The sequence below is a fragment of the Leopardus geoffroyi genome, chromosome A2, assembly GCF_018350155.1.
Source record: "Leopardus geoffroyi isolate Oge1 chromosome A2, O.geoffroyi_Oge1_pat1.0, whole genome shotgun sequence".
Lineage (NCBI taxonomy): Eukaryota > Metazoa > Chordata > Mammalia > Carnivora > Felidae > Leopardus > Leopardus geoffroyi.
The window spans coordinates 62,268,861-62,286,315 of NC_059331.1; positions in this window are offsets into that span (position 1 = coordinate 62,268,861).

The window sequence follows — 17,455 nt, forward strand, 5'->3', positions numbered from 1 at the left end:
GGTAACGACACGAAGACCAGATTCTGACAATTGGAACCAGCTGCTTTTCCTCTCCGTTGCTGTCAGAGCAGCTGAACGGAGAAATTCAATGGCACAAAGATAAAATCTTGGGGCACAAACAGCAGCACCGAGACACCTGACTTTCACGGGCCTCCCGGGCAGGTCACTGACAGACCAGCCATGTGCTGGACACATGGACTTGACCTGAGGCCTCCTGGCTGTCTGGCTGCGGCGCCTGGGAGACCGGACAGGGTTGTGTCCTATTCCCAGGACCCTCCAAGGGCTCCCGGCTGACTCACGGGGGTGGAGGGGAGGCTGCTGAGGGGCCCCCTGTGTCTGCAGGGGAAGCTGAGGCCCCAGGAGCCCAGCGGGTGGGGTTGGGGGCACGGGAGCTCACTCCAGACTCAGGCGCTGCCCGGGGCAGGCGTCTAAACCGAGAAGCCCGGGGGCTGCTGCAAATAGTCGTTCTTCCCACGGCCCCCCCCCCCCCCCCCAATCTCTGCAGGCTGCTTGGGGTCACAGGAGAGGCTGCACCCAGGACCGCTAGCTGCGGAGACCCTGCTGGGGCTGAGCTGGTGCTGAGCTGGGGGCCGCCCGACGCTGCCCGGGCTTGGGATCTGCTTCCTCCCATTTGGAAGATTTTACCCGTTTGGGAGATTTTACCTGTTTGGCCTCAAATCATTCCTGGCCAGTACACGCCAGGGACATGTCCGTCACCCCCACCCCCCCAGCCAGCACAGGCCAGGTGCTGCTAACTCCTTCCCAGTTCAGAGTCCTCCTGCCATACCCTCCCTGCACCTGCCCTGGGCTGCGGACAGCCTCCCCTCCCCTACATTTACCTGCACCCTCGGTTGCCTTGGGAAGCTCCTTCCGGCTTCCATGACTGACCTACTCCTCAACCTGGTCACCCTGGCTTGTCTCCCTCTTGACCTGGCCCCCAAAACCCGGTCTGCATGGATTGTTCATTGGTCCAATGATGTGAGCACTTATTGAACGCCGAATGCACGCTTTCAGGGTGAGCCCCAGAGGGGGCTGAGCGTCATTTCCTGCTTTCCTGTAGTGACAGAGTCCCTCGAGGGGTCCCAGTGGACACGGTTGACCCCCTGGCCGCCCCCACAGCCCGTTCTTAGGACAGAGCTCCTGCAGGAGCGGACAGTGTGCCCCCGCTGCCCCCCATGGGCACGGTCCGCACGCTCCCCCGAAAAGGGTCGAGAGCCTGCATCCCAGGCTCCGGGAGCCACACGGCTTCTGTCACAGCTCACAGCTCTGCTGCGCGGCCGGAAGCCAAGAGGACGCCAAGGCCCCGAGTGAGTCCGTGCCAACGAAACTTGGTTCGTGTTCCCTGAATCTGAATCCCGTGTAACTTTCACGTGCGGTGAAACCGCCTTCTGTCTGGATTCCCTTCAACCTTCTAGAAACATGAAAACACTCTTCATGTACAGGCTGCATGGGACAGGGGGCGCTGGGGCTGGGCCGGGTGTCAGCAGCTGAGCTGTCCACCTGGCGGAAGGTCTGGGAGCCTGCTCAAAGCCCACGGCGGGACTGACTCTGTGTCCCTTACAAAGTAGGGGACTGTGTCTCACCCCCTATGCACTCCCATCCCCCGACCCCTAATCCCAGAGTCCCGTGTGACCTACTCCCGACTCCTCCTTGAAGGCCGGATTGTCCCCCAGACAGCAGACCTTCAATGACATCTAAGGCCAGAGGCCACGACTTTCTCATCAAGCTCTCAGAGAGCCGTGTCGCAGAGAGGAGAGCCATGTTCCCCCACGAGCTGGCCCTGGTCCTGCCGGCAGGTGGTGGCCCTGCTCCCCGCCAGACCCCAAGCTCCAGGCCGGTGGGGCCCCTCCTCCCGCAGCCCATGCCTGGAGCTGCAGCAGCCAGTGGATGGGCCTCGGGGGCCTCAGGGGAAGATGACACTCACTCCGTGTCACCAAAAGGGGTGGCAACTCTTTTGTTCCAATTGTTTGTTTCTTATGCATTCAACAAACCTTTATTGTGTGTCTACTATATCTCATTCTATGGGCATGTGTTGGTGAAACCCACAGGCATCTCTGCCCTCACAGTTTGTGTTCTAGAATCTTCCACACCATAGCAGGAAGGTCTAAGGGGTCCTCATCACATCCCTCGCCACCCACTCAGATGCAGACTGTTCTAGAATCTTCCACGTCACGGCAGGAAGGCCTAGGGGGTTCTCATCACATCCCTCCCTTGCTGCCCACCCGGCTGCGGGATGGATTCCAGCATCACCCCCCTCCCCAGGACACTGGGACGGAGCTTCAGTGAGTCCTTGCAGCGTCCTTGAGCGCTGTGCCCAAGCTCTGTCATGCCTCCAGCCAGCCCCCATCCCTCCCCTGTTCCCCAGGCTGGCCGGTGTCCCTGCTTCCTCCTGCTCCCTTCCACGGGGCATTCCCCCAACACATCCCAGTAAGATTAGATTAACCGGACAGGACAGTTGCCTCTGCTCCCCGCCCTCTCTGCTGGCCATCCAGGGGGACGCCTGGGTGTGTGTGTGTGTGTGTTTGCGTGTGTGTGGTTGAAGCCGGCCGCCCTGCAAGCCGTGATGAGATATTTCCCTCCCACCATCAGACTTGTCACCAGCAGAGATGTCTCAGGAACTCAGTCCTACAGAGCTCAGAGAGCAGCTTTTTCTTGGTTGATGACAAACACTGAACGTATTTAGATCAAATCAAAGTGCGTGAAAGCATATAGAGCTTCATTAGTATCCAGGGGATTTTGCAGGACTGGGCGGGAGCTGCAAAGACGAGTTGGAAGAGATTACTGACCTCAGGAGGGTAAGGGCCACACTACTGGTTTCTTACTTAGTGACTGTTAATGTCAGTCCTAAGCCAAATGCAACAGTGATGGTTCGTGTACAGATTCAGAGCCAGGGTGACAAGGGGCGTGTCCGCACGCAGCAGGACCTGGCAGTGGACGTGGGGAGCCGTCCCGCACCCACGGCCCCAGCGTAGCTCTCGGGGGTAGGTCTGGGTGAGCCACAGGGCAGAATGTACATTTAGAAAAAGGCAATGCACTCATTCTTCTGATTATAGGATTAGAAAATAAAGGGGAAAAAATCTAAGGAATAACATTTAAATTGTTAATAGTACTTCTCCCCAGTGGTAACCATAGTTACCAGTTTTGTGTGTTTCCTGCTTTTTAAAAATGTAATGTAACATGTAGAATTTTCACATATCAAAGCCTGCTCTAAAGCATAACTTTATCAACTGCCCAGTGCATGTAACAGGCCTGCCGCAGTGCCTTTGCACACCCATCTGTTGATGGGCATTTACATTGTTTTGAGTTTTATTCCTACAACTCACACTTGTGAGAACTTCCTCCTACAGAACCATTTTCCCTTGGTTTCACTCTCTCCTTGAATAGATTCCCAGAAGGAGGGTTACCTATCAGAGCTTATAATCATGGCAAAGCCCTTTTCCATAGCACACTTGCTTCCCACCAAGGAAATACCAGGTAACTCCCCCAAACAGGCGTGGAGGGACTCACATTGTAATCATCCATGTTGAAGTCAGCACATGTGCATGCCTGTGTGTGAAAACACATACATGTGAGTGTGAGCTCCTGGGAGTGAGTGTGTGGATGCATGAGCAAGCATGCACACGTGAGTGTGTGAGTGTGCACACATGTATGAGCATGTGCATGTGTGCATGAGTGTGTGCGTGTGAATGTGTGTGCATGTGTGTGCATGTGTGTGAACATGCACATGTGAGTATGCACGCATGTTCAAGTATGTGCTTGTGTGCACAAGTGTGCATATGAATGTGTGCATGTGTGTGACAACATGCTCGAGTGAGTGTGCGCACATGCACGTGTACGTGGGTGTGTGCGAGTGTGTGCACGTGTGTTAGAGCATGTGAGTGTGAGTCCTGAGTGTGAGTGTGTGTGAGCATGTGCACGTGAGTGTGCACCTGTGCTTCACCTAGTGAGGAATGGACATGGCAGGAAAACGAATTGCAGGAAGGTCACCATGAACGTGAGGACCTGGCTCTGTGGAGACCACTGACCGGGTTGTTTTGGTTCTTTTCCCTTCTGTCCACCAGTTCGTCACCGTAGTTGCCATGACACGTGATGCTGACGTAAAGACCGGACCCGGACCTCTCACATCCGCCTCCTCTTCTCCCTGCTTGCTGCTCCCAATGGCTGATAGAATCAGTGCGCTTTATTGATTTATTTGTATTTTATTTTATTACTTAAAATTTTTTTAACTTTTTATTTTTGAGAGAGAGACAGAATATGAGCGGAGAAGGGGCAGAGAGAGAGAGGGAGACACAGAATCCGAAGCAGGCTCCAGGCTCTAAGCCATTAGCACAGAGCCCGACACGGGGCTTGAACCCATGAACCGCGAGATCATGACCTGAGCCGAAGTTGGACGCTCAACCAACCGAGCCCCCCCAGGTGCCCCTGAATCAGTGCAGTTCAGAGTCACATCAGCCATCCAATCTCAGCCGCTCACCTCAGCCGGCGCCTCTGGACTGACCTCAGCTGTGTCGTCATCTTCGTGGGGTCTCGATTGGTAACATCCCAGTCTTTTCTGTATCTGAGTTGAGTGCTCTGTGTCTTATTCCTAATTGATTATGACATTTGAAAACCAGTAAGCAAATGCTTGTAGATCAGCACAGCAAGGCAAATTCGTACTTGAAAGCCCTCTCTGTTCCTGCGACAGAAAAGATACAAAACGGGAGCCGGAGAATAAGAGAAGCCTAAACGCGAGATGCGTGAATCTCTGACAAGAAGAGAACAGGGTGGGATTTCCAGTGGCTGCTGAATCCGTGGGTCGCTGGGCTCCCCTGGGGGGCAGAGCAGAGCTGTCCGGGGTGCGGCCTCCCTCTGACACGCTCTGGGGCCTGTGTGGGGGGCCTGTGTGGGGGGCTTGGCATCCCTGTCCGCGGGGGAGCCACGCTGTTACTAGAAACCGTGGGCCGCGGGGAGCGGGGTGACCAGGGGGCGGTCAGATCTACAAGATCCCTGCACAGGCTGGCGGAGATCACAGGAGAGAGAGCCAAACACCCGCCCTCACCAACTGCGCCTGAAAACCCAAATTCCTCGAGTGTGTTTGGTGGCCAGATGGGCTCTCTTCTCTCACACCCCAGCGGCTGTGCAAAATGAGGCCAGGCTGCGATGGTGTTCTGTGCTGTTCTTTCTAGTGACAGCGTTTCAGTACATGTTAGGGGCTGAACTGTGTCCCTCCAGGCCCCATATGTGGAAGCGCTCGCCCCCAGGACCTCTGGGCGTGACTGTGCTTGGAAACGGGGTCAGGGATTGAGGGAAAACGAGGTCACTAGGGTGGGCCCTGATCCCATAGGACCGGCGTCCTTATAGGAAGAGGAGATCAGGGCACAGACGCGTAGGGAGGGACGACCGCGTGAGGACACAGGAGGGAGCCGGGCCCGGAGAGGCCTCAGGAGGGCATCCCAGCCACGCCTGGATCTTGGGTGTCTGCCTCCAGGACACGCGGGGTAAACGTCTTGGGTCAGGTGTGTTGTTATGGCGCCCCAGCTGACCGCTGTGGTCTGGCCTTCCCCTGGGAGACTTTCCTCGTGTTGGGAGCAGAGTGGTGTGCTTTCTGCGTGTGCCATGCACACGTCCCGGGAGCCTGCCCGCAGCTACACCCCGGGAACCCGTCGGCCCGGCCCCTCCCCACCCGTCTCCAGACCTGGGCACACGGCCAAGGACAGCTGAGAGCCTCGGTTTCTTGCTTTCTCTTTTTTGGCTTTTCTACTAATGTTGCAGCACAGTTTCAAGTGACTTCCAAGAAAGGTGCCAACCCAGATGCTTCCGGAAGCTTCTGTGAGTCTGGAAGTCCTGCGGCAGACCATGAGCGTGGCTCCTGCCTGGGTGCAGAGCTCGGACTGAACCTCCCTGGGGTCTGGAATGTCCAGTGACCATTCGGACGCCTGCTCGGCTCTGGTTCCTTTGCCTTTGATCTGCTTGTTTCCTGAGGAAGCTGCTGGAATGTTGCCTTTCTCCTTGGCGTTCTCCCAGCATAACGAGAGTCTGACTCCAGGGGTCTGTTCCCATTGGTATGGTCACCTCCTGGCGGCCTCCGGGACTGCAGGTTCTTCGTGTTACTTCTGGAGTCCAGCAGGAGTTCCTTTTGGTCCCGCTGAGGCTGTCCTGCTTGGATGTCTCCTCTCGTAATTCCTGTGCTGGCTTGCGCCCCATTTTTAGTAGAACAGTTGGTTTTGTTTCTAAAAGGTTGCTCTCATTCTCCCCTTTATGTGGTGCCTGATTTTTACGTTTGTTCTATCTTCCCGAGTAGCTCTGCAAACACAAACTCTAATCTTTTTTTTTTTTTAATTTACCTTCCTAACCATTTTTTAATGATTTTTTTAAAGTTTATTTATTTTGAGAGAGAGAAACAGCGCTATTGGGGGAGGGACAGAGAGAGAGGAAGACACAGAATCCGAAGCAGACTCTGGGCTCCAAGCTCAAACTCGGGAACTGTGAGATCATGACCTGAGCTGGAGTCGGATGCTTAGCCGACTGAGCCCCCCAGGCACCCCTAAACTCTAATACTTTTGAAAGAGCTCTTCTGTTGAGAATAATCGAGTCTTTCATGGAGGTGAATGTCGGAGGATTTCTCTCTGCTTCTCCCTGTGCTATGGGCTCTCCCCCGGGACCTCTACTTGGCCTTTAGTGTCCTCTTCTGGTGATAGGTCCCCTCTCTGACCACACTGGGGGGTGCAGATCTACTTTCTGGAAGCCCTGGAGCTCCCCACAAGCTCCATTGTTAAAGGGGACCCCCCTGGTTCTGCCTTTTGGCGAGTCACATGTGCAGGCCTTCCCAACAGGGTGGGGAGCCGCTGAGGGGTCTGACTGCACACTGGTATCTCTGCCGCCCCCCCGCCCCAGCCCTCGCCCCCATGCCTGGTCTCACTGTCTCCACTGACCTCGAGCTCAGTGCCCCAGGCTGGACCTCTGGGTGTCCCTGGCTTCCCGCACTCTGTTCCCCCGTCCACACACACCTGTCCACCTGCCTCGGGTCACCCACATGCCTTTCCTTCCTTGGGGTCAGTGGGCTCTCCAGAGAAATCAGAGCAAAGGCAACATCAGCTTTTAAATCACTGGTAAAAATAGGGGTGACAAAAAGGCATGCTTTGTGGCTTTATTTTACTTTCTTGCTTACCTTTCTTCAGATATTTGCTCATCACTTGTATGTCCCTCGGGTTGTGACCCTTCATGTCCTTGACAAGTAATGAGTTCTATCTTCCTATTTTTCTTAACTTGTACGAGCTCTTTACATACACAGAGTTGTTCACCCTATAATACATGCTAACGATGGTAAATCAAGAAGAGTGGCTTCTCTGAAGGAGAGCAGAACCATGGCGAAAACGGTCCTTACCCGTGCCTGTCTTATCTACACCTCAGCGGGGGTCACAAAGCCTCTCACGGATCCCCTTGAATTCAACCCCAGAGTCTTCCCCACCACCGCCTTCTGACTCTGCTGAGTAGGACAGAAGCCAGATCGATCCTGGGGGGCCCAGAGCACCCAGAGAGTCACCTTTTCATATTTGTCAGAATCGGGTGGTGTGGACCTGGTTCATGAGAAAGCCACTTGACGGCACTCTGTGTAATTGCTTTTGGGCCAGTCACATATACCAGCTTTTTGGGTTCCAAATCGAGCTCCGAAAGCTGTTCTAGCTCCTTCAGTTGTTCCCACAAGCAAACAGAATTATGCCCAGAAAGCCTAGAATCCTCAAGAGGTCACCATGTCACGTGGCCTGGCTTTGTGCCCCAAGGTCGACCCTGAGTGTCATTGTCCTGTCTGTCGGGTGGGTTTGCACTACGTCCCTCCCAGAGCCACTGGGTAGATGGAACGGGGAGGCCTCTGCGTCAGCTTGTCAGCCTGTCAGCCTGTCAGCTTTGCGTCCACGACAAAGCACCATGGATGGACGGCTTAGACAGCACACATTTCTCTCTCAGTCCTGGAGGCCGCACGTCCCAGATCCAGGGGCGGCGGGCTGGTTCCTCCTGAGGCCTCTCCTGGGCGTGCAGATGGCCGTGTCCTCCCCATGTCCTCACGTGGTCGTCCCTCCGCACATGTCTGTATCCCAGCTGCCTCTTCCTATAGGGATGCTGGTCACATTGGAGTAGAGCCTGATGTTAGTGACCTCGTCTTACCTCCATCGCCTCCTCAAAGACCTGTCTGCACATACACACTGGTTCTGGCGTGCCGCGTGGGCCCCCGTGTGTGCAGACACTTGGAAAGTGTCCCTCGAAGGACGGATGTGAGCAGCACAGGTTATGCAGGGCCATCTCCTGAGAACTGGTGACCACTTGAGCAAAGGCCCTGTCGGGTCTGCTCACGGCCGAGGAACCACGCCGGCAGCATCTGGGAACGTGGCAACCCTGTACTTGATGGTTAATCATCACGGCGGCTGCCGTGCCTTTGAAGCAGATTTCCCCACTCGCCCCTAGAACAGCAGCAGGCTGGTGACCACAGAGGACAATGTCATTGACTTGTGACGTTTTGTGACCAGAGGGCCTGTAAAATCCTCAGGATGTCAAGCTCTCCAGTGGTGGGGCTGTGATGGACATGGGAGGTGGCTGGAAGTGTCTGTCCACACCCTTGGACGGATTGGGGCCCTCTGCTCACCCCGCTTAGGGCTCTAGCCCCGCAATTTCCTTCTATGCTCTGGATATTTTCCTCTTATTAGATGCACGGATTGCAAATGTTTCCTTCCCTTCCGCTGGCTGCCTTTCCAGTCTCTGTTCCTCGCTGGGCAGAAGCTTTTAAGAAGCTGAGATGTCTTTCTCCTCCTTAGTTTTGCTTTCCGTGTCAGACCCAGGAAATCACTGCCAAGACCATGTTGAGGAGTTTTTCCTGGAGTCTTTGTTCTAGGACTCTTATGGCCTCAGGTTTTGCGTTCAAGTCTTTGAACTGATTGGATTTTGAATTGATTCGGGTATATTGCACTCACCTGATCATTGTGGTGTTGCTCACAGGTGCCAAGATATGGAAGCAGCCTAAGTGTCCATCAGTGGATAGATGACAAGGAAAATGTGATCCACTAAATACGACGGGGCGGCTGGGGGCTCAGTCAGCTGAGCATCCGACTTCAGCTCAGGTCATGATCTCATGGTTCATGGGTTTGAGCCCCGCGTCGGGATCTGTGCTGACAGCTCGGAACCTGGATCCTGCTTCGGATTCTGTGTCTCTCTCTCTCTCTGCCCCTCCCCCACTTGTGCTGTGTCTCCCTCTCTCTCTCAAAAATAAATAAACATTTAAAAATTATATACCAAATATATAAGGTAAAAAGTATAGACATGGTGAATATATTTATCCATAAAAAAGAAGGAAATACTGCCATTTACAACAACATGGATGGACCCTAAGGACAATATCCTAAGTGCGATAAGCCAGACAGAGAAAGGTAAATCCTGTGTGGTATCACTTGTATCTAAATAAATCTAAATAAAACGGTTGAAGTTATAGAAGCAGAGTGGCTGCCTGGGCCAGGGGTGGCGTAAGGGGGGCAATATTGGTCAAAGGGCATCAACTTTGTCACAAGGAGGCCGCAGGGACCTAAGAGGTGGCACAGTGACCCCAGTTGACACCGCGTGGCACGCTGGTGATCGGCAGAGTAGATCTGAGGCATTCAGACCAAAAGAAAAGAAAAAGGGTAACTATGTGAGGTGACGTGTTAACTAACCTGCTTGTTGTCACAACCTGTGTTGTCACAGTGACACATAGATATTCACAGCGTAAATATCTATCGAATCATCACATTGCACACTTTAAATATATTACAGTTTTATCAGTTATGCTCCCATAAAGCTGGAAAAAACAGCAAAGGCAGGAGGCAGTCCACATCATAACTTTCTAATCACTTTTATTACGTTTTACTATTTTCTTGACATTATTTCTGTGCCAATTATATCTGTACGGTGAGAACTCCTCCAGGGTGCACTCCGGTATTTCTTTTACTGCTGTTATTTTCCTGAGAGGTGATGGCTGACCTCATGCTAGCACACCCCTGATACACTCTTAAAAACCCGAGGTCGCTTTTTTGCTTGGAAATTCTCACTGGCCTTTCCCTGCTAAGAAGGGAGAGCTAATTTTCTCAGTAGACCATCCAGGGGTCTGTCCAGATTGGCCCTGACATCTTGCCCTCCGCTACTGTCCCTGAATGTTTCCATCTCTGTATACACGTTCATTCCAGCCCCGTCAAACTCGCCCTGACAATAGCCCTCTCACTCAGGGCTGTTGTCAAAGTGCAGCTGCTACTGTGTTAATTTGGAGATGAAGAAGATGTGAGTGGGTGCCAGCTGATGAGGGTTAATTTTATGTCAGCTTGGCTAGGCTACGATGCCCAGTTTTTTGTCCAACAAATGTTGCTGTGAAGATAGTTGTTAGATGTGGTTAATGTTTACATCATATACTCTGACCGTCCACGATGTGGGTGGGCCTTGTCTAGTCAGGCGAAGGCCCTAGGAGCACAGACTGAGGTTTCCTGCAGAAAGAGAAGCCCTGCCTGAGTTTCCAGCTCACTGACCTTCTCTGCAGACTCGGGTGGCCCCACAATCGCATTAGCCAATTCCTTAAAATCTCTCTCTCTGCCAACATCCCGTTAGTTATGCTTCTCTGGAGACCTTGACGAATACATCAAGGAAAGATCACTGAGCTGGAAGAAGGCCCATAAAAACTTCCCCAGCGGAAACACAAAGAAAAAGATGAAGAAAGGCAGAGGCAGAGCTGCTGGACAGCATCAAACGTGTGATATGTGTGTTCCTGCAATACAAAAACACAGAATTCCACATCTGGAGAAAGAATCCTTTAAAAAGGAAACAGAAGTAAGTAATTTCTAAGACAAAACTGAGGAACTCATTGCTGCCAGACATGACACATGAGAACATCAGAAGGGATTTCCCAGGCAGAAGGGAAGCCCCGTGGATCAGACACTCGCCTCCACTCAGTGATTGGAGGCTGCTGGACAGGGTGTGGCTGAAGGTGACACAATGTTTTACTGGGCTTGCTCGTCATTGTTCTGAAGAGTAATTGTTTTTACGATAGCAACAATGCGTAGGGTCTCTCATTGAGAGGGATAATAACAAGGCAAAGGGACAATTTGGGGGTAGGCAGAGCCTCTGTGCACGTGGACAGTAGGCTATCACTCTGCAGGTGAGCTCAGGTTAGCATAAAGGCAGGCAACAACTAAAATTCTAGTTTCTTAAATTTTTTAAAATGTTTATTTTGAGAGAGAGAGACAGAGAGAGACAGAGCACAAACTTGGGAGGGGCAGTGGGAGGGAGACACGGAATCCAAAGCAGCTCCAGGCTCTGAGCTGTCAGCACAGAGCCTGAAACGGGGCTTGAACTCATGAACAGTGAGATCATGACCTGAGCTAAAATTGGATATTTAACCGACTGAGTCACCCAGACACCCCAACAACTGAAATTCTAAAAAGAAGTATAATGATATGCTAAGAAAACACAAAATCTCATCATATAAAATGGCCAATCAAAACTACGAAACATGGGGCATCTGGGTGGCTCAGTCGGTTGAGCATCCAACTTTGGCTCAGGTCATAATCTCACTGTTTGTGAGTTTGAGCCCCATGTCAGGCTCTGTGCTGACAGCTCAGAGCCTGGAGCTGCTTCAGATTCTGTATCTCCCTCTCTGTCTGCCCCATCCCTGCTCAGGCTCTCTATCTCTCTCTCTCAAAAATAAACATTTAAAAAATTTTAATAAAAAAAGAAAAAAAGAAAAAAGACACAGAGAATGAGCAGCTGTGCTGCTAATCAGAGACTAATTAGAAGAACACGAATCAAAAGAAAGCTGGAGAAACTGGATTAATTTCGGTTTTGACTTCAGTATTGACTTCAGAACAAGAAAGAGGGTCTGGGATGAAGAGCAACATAAGGATAAAGGGGCTGATTCTCCCAGAAGCCACAGCAGCACCAAACACATATGCAACTAACAATCTGTGAGAAGTACATCAAACACATAAGGCAAACAGACCTGTGTGGAGACTCGATGCTCTCTGTCAGTAAGAGATGCACCAGGTAGGCTGAGGCGTGCAGACAGCCTACAGAACACTAGTGGTCACCTGGGTCTGACTGACATCTACACAGTTCACCATCCAACAGCAAACATGTGGAGCATTCACCATGACAGACCTGATTCTGGGCCATGGGTATGGTATGATTCTGGGCCAACATATTAGCAGATATAAAAGAATAGGAATTATACAAAGCATGTACTCAGACAATTAAACAGACAATTAATTTGAGGAATTAAACTCAAAATGAGTAACAGGAAGATGGATGGAAAATCTCCAAATACGTGGAGAGTAAAGAACACACTTCTAAATAATCCATAAATCAAAGAAGACTCCAGGGAAACTGCAGAATATTTTGAACCACATGAAAACAAAAATTATCAAAATCTGATGGAAGCAGTGGGAACAGTGCTTACTGGGAATTTTTTCATACCTGCATCAGAAGAGAAGAAAAGTCTCAAATTAATAATCTGAGCGACAAGAACCAAGCTCAAGAACCTAGAAAAGAAAAGCAAAATAAACAGAGCGGAAGGAAGAAGAAGAAAAGATAAGGGCAGAAATCAGTGCAATTAAAACCACAAAAGCAACAGAGAAGACACCCCCACATACACATATGCACACACACGCATGTGCACACCACAACCACACATACACGTGCACACACCCACAACCACATGCCCACATGCACACACATGCATGCATCCACACCTCCCATATGCACACCGTACTCCCACCCACACCACACCACACACATGCCTGTATACACGTGTGCACACACCACACACACGTGCACACACCCATACCACACTACACCCACATGCATATCCTCACACCCCTCACACAGTGCTCTACACCACGCATGCATACACATCCCACACCACTCCACCCTCCCACCTCCCCACATACACACACATGTGTACACACACATTCACATACCCACACCCATATGTACACACGTGCACGCACACACCTGAACAGCCTGCTTTCCTCCAGCCATCCGAGAGCAGGCTGGGGTTCCTTGCCTTCCTCTGGCAGCTCTCCTTCCCTCCCCGGGGAGGTTCTGCTGGGAAGGACCAGGGTGTCGTCTGTTGTCCGGAATCTGGATGGTTGGGCGGATGGACGGGCCTGGATGTGCAGAAACCTCAGCAACAACCCAGCCTCCTCCTCTGGGCACGTGTCATGAGAGGCATTTTCCACATCGACTCCAAACCTGTCTCCTCTCCTTGCTAAATCTGCTGGGGAGAGACTCGAATCTCACCTCCTAGCCTCTCCCATCCCAGGTGCTGTGGATCCACACTGGCTGGATTTCAGAAACGCGGGAGGGATCCTGGGCCCATCTGAAGACACTCAGAGAGGCTGCCATTTCCATCTGGGCACTGAGTCGGCACCTTCCCGCATCCTTCCAGTCTCAGTGGAGGGACAGGGGTGTGCTGGGGCCACAGTCCTCACTGTTGCACACCTGTCCCCGCCTTGCGGGACACAGAGCCACCATGCCCTCTGTCTGGTGGCCATTGTGAAGCCTCGTGTTTGTTTGCAGTTTTTGTTATGAAATTGTTCAGACGCAGGTCAAGGTCCAGTGAATATCAAATGGCAACTCGTCCATTCGTCACTTAGATTCCTCGTTAGCATGTTCTACCGCTGGAGTGCATCACGCAGGGTGGCGTCTTGAACTCACTGCTTTGGTGTTCTAGCCTAAAAATTAAGGACATTTCCTGTGTAACCCTGATCCCATGTTCACCCCTAAGAAAGGGGTCTCTTATACCCATTTGCAAATCAAATGTCCCCCATTGTCTCCAAGACATACTTAAAATGTGGTTTGTGCAGATCAAGGGCAGAAGTTTTGATTTTATATTTCTTTTTTTTTTTTTTAAGAGAGAGAGAGAGTATGTGAGCAGAAGAGAGGATCAAGGGTAGAGAGAGAGAGAGAGAGAGAGAGAGAGAGAGAGGAGGGAGGAGGGGCAGAGAGAGAGGGAGTGAATCCCAAGCAGGCTCCTTACTATCAGCATACAGCTCGACGTGGGGCTGGGTCTCATAACCTCGGGATCATGACCTGAGCCGAAGGGAGGCCTTGTGGGATGCCCAGTGGCCTGGCCATTGCTGGCGCTGAAGCAGCTCTCGGGTCCCGGCTGGAGACCGTGGGGGCGTGTCTGGAACCTGGGGGCATCCGATGCCCTTCCGCCTTGGCGCCCCTGGATGAACCTTGCCTGGGTCAGGTGCTCATCAGGGAACATGAGGGGAACCCTCTCACCCGCCGCCTCTGGTTATTGGCTGGTCTCCTTCCATAAGGAAGGATTTCTTATCCGCTGCGCAGGTGGGGTGGGTGCTTCATTGTTCCCGCTGAATTGTACGTTTGCAGAGGAAAGACCGGGTGTAACTCTTGTTTCCACTGGAGACAAATTAGGGCAGCTTTTATTCTGTGTCTCTGGGGATTATTATTGTTACAGACGGCATGTGTCTGAGTCAAGTACACTCATTTTTCTCACTGACGCCCGAGTCGCCCCACTTGGGTCAGGGGGAAGCCCGCGTCCTCCTCGTTTGGGATTTTTCACGTTGGGCACTTTTGGGAACAAGCCTCCAAGCTCTCCGTTTCTTCCAATTAGATGTGATCCCTTGTTCAAGGCTGTTCAGGCAGTATTTCAGGCCCAGGGCTGGCGCCACCGCGTCCCGCCCCCCCACGCCATCCCGCCGATAGCGCGTGCACGGTGGACGCACACGGCAGTCCCACGCACACAGAGAACACGTGTCCGCTCACCCGGGCTGGGCGCCTTGGGGTCCACGGCAACATTTGCTCTCAGCCTCAAGAGGAGCATGAGATTTCCCTGTGGCTGAAGGATTTGCCTCCTGGCCAGAGCAAGGAGCTGCGGTGACCTGATGGTGATCAGCCAAGGGAATGACAAGCTTGTGTGTCTCCCGCAAGCAAGGGCTTACGAGTGGGGCCCAGGAGCCCGAGGGACTAGCCTGCAGCCTGGCTGTCTGAGCTGGGCGTCAAAGGCACGGCCTGGAGGGGCCCTCGGGCCTGTGGCTTACCTGTGATGGGCTCCGCGGTGTCGCTGTGACCTTGTGCGACAGGGGGGGGGGGGGGAGGGGAGCAGCAGGAAGATGGTGGGCGTGCTGACGCTGAGCGCCGCGAGGGCTGTGGAGACTGTGACATGGAGGCTGGGCCCCGGGGCCTCTTGGGGATGCTCACAGCATCATCCTCCACCTCCAAGGGAGGACGCTGGGGCTCACGCAGGAGGGACAGACGTGGGGGTCATGCCTGTTACCTGTTCCTATGCCTCTCACCACCCCAGGGTCCGCAGGGAGGTGGGGTGGCCAATGCCCAGGGAGCTCTTTCTGCAGTCATCTCACCCCCACCATCGTGGGAAGGGGGGCTCTGTTTTTGTGAGTCGCACCCAGAAGCACCTGCACAGAAGTTTGCCGGCTCCCGCTGTCACCCGGTGTCATCCCACTCAGCAATCTCACCGGAAAGCCGTGCCTCGGTCAGCCGCCCCTCCGCCCGCAGGGACCCACAAGCCCTTCATTCCAAGGCTCCGTGTTTTCTGCAGCTGCGGAACATTCTGGGTGCTCTTTCCTCTTATTGCAATGGCGCTGTTACCCCCTGTGCTCCCTGTGTGGCAGAAGGTCCCTTGATTCCCGCTGTAAGGCAGCCAGCCTTTCCCCGTGAGCGGTCTGAGCGGCTCTCATGAGGAGAGTCAGGAAACCCTTCGCTTCGCTTCCTGTGTGAGAGCACGCTCGCCTGGGCAGGTGGAGATGGGAGGGCACACTGACCCGGGCGCTGCACTGATAAACACCAGAATATGTGTGTTCTCAAGTGTGGCCTGGAACATATTCTCCACATTTGCTTCTCCAGACAGGCAGGCAGCTTTCATTCAGTTTTTATTTTTTAATGTCAGTATAAGATTTTGAAAGTTGAGCACAACATTTTGTGTTCCAAGCATATTTTAAAACATGGTTGTTTCCTTTTAAGACCGAATATGGGTTTGCTTGTTTTTTTTTTTTTTTTTTTTTTAAATAAAAAGGGTGTAGGTTTTCCAGGAGTCTAGTCCCTGCAGAAGTTAGCCAGAGTTCTTCAGGCTGCTTATTCACGCCCTCTGCCTGCGTCCCCCACACGGGATGTGCCGTTTGCCAGGTACCACGATCGCCTGAACCTGCCACAGCCACACTGCTCTTAGGCTCTGGAATGATTGCAGTTGGAACGAAGAGAACAGCAGCTCTGGTGGCTCAAAGAAATCTAGAAGTCGGAGCTCAGCTCAGCAGCTCAACCACATGGGTGCCGTGGTCTTGGCAAGCACCTGGCCAGCTCCTCATAGACATGGGTGGCCACTCTGGCTCCAGCCATCACATCACCTTCCAGGCAGGAGCACATGGTGGACTCTGCTCACCTCTCGGTGCTCTTTAGGGAAGGCGGGAGAGTTTAGAAAAAGGTGAGCCATTTGACTTTTTAATTGTTTTGAAAAAAAAAAAATATATATATATATAAAATTTTCAAAACCCTTCTGAAATGTTCTAAAGGAAAAAAAATGGAGAAGGGAAAATGCTCTGCACATAAATCTCAAGGAACAGTCCGACTGTCACATGTTTTAAATTTATTTTTCCTATATTGGAGACTTTAAGCATAATTTCTGCTCGCAATTTAAGAAGTTGGTAAAATTCATTAGATTACAAGTCGTGCTTACGAAAGGGCTCAGCTACTGTTTTCCCAGCAGGGCCACCTGCCTCCAGAGCATACAGTGTCAGGGAGAATGAGGCCCGGCAACCTGTACCCCGGGTACAGGGCCCCTAGCATCATCGCCAACCTGGGAGGAAGGCCTGGAAGGTTCTGACGCCGCCTTGCCCACATCCTACAACCTAGAAAATGTGGCCCATCCTCACAACGGAGTCTTATCAGCCTTAAAAAGGCAGGACATTCTGACCCTGTTCCAATGTGGATGGAACTGGAGGACGAGACGCTCGGTGAGATGAGCCAGAGACACGACAGAAACCGCACGGTCCCGCTTCTGCGAGGCCCTCGAGTCAAACTGCTAGACACGGAGAGCAGGTGGAGCAGGACGGGCCCCCAGGAGCCGCTGGACATGCTGTGCCCACAGCGAGCACTGCTGAGCTGCACGCAGAAAGGCCTGGGAAAGGGCAGGCCTCATGTTAGTGCCCTCATCTTGATAAGAGCGAAAATAGAAAAAGAGAGAAAGAAAGAAGAACCTTGGCAGCCTGGTTCTGAGGCCATGGCGCTCGGGTCTGCCCACGGGGTGCCCACGGGTCTACCCACAGGATGCCCACAGGTCTCTTCACGGGTCTGTCCATGGAGTGCCCACGGGGTGCCCATGGGGGCAGTCTCATGAGGCTCTGCTGTCCCTGGGTGTTTAAAGAGGAGACTTTGATCTCACCCACTACCTGCCCTTGTGGCCCGGCCCTGGAGACCCCACCCAGCCCAGTTC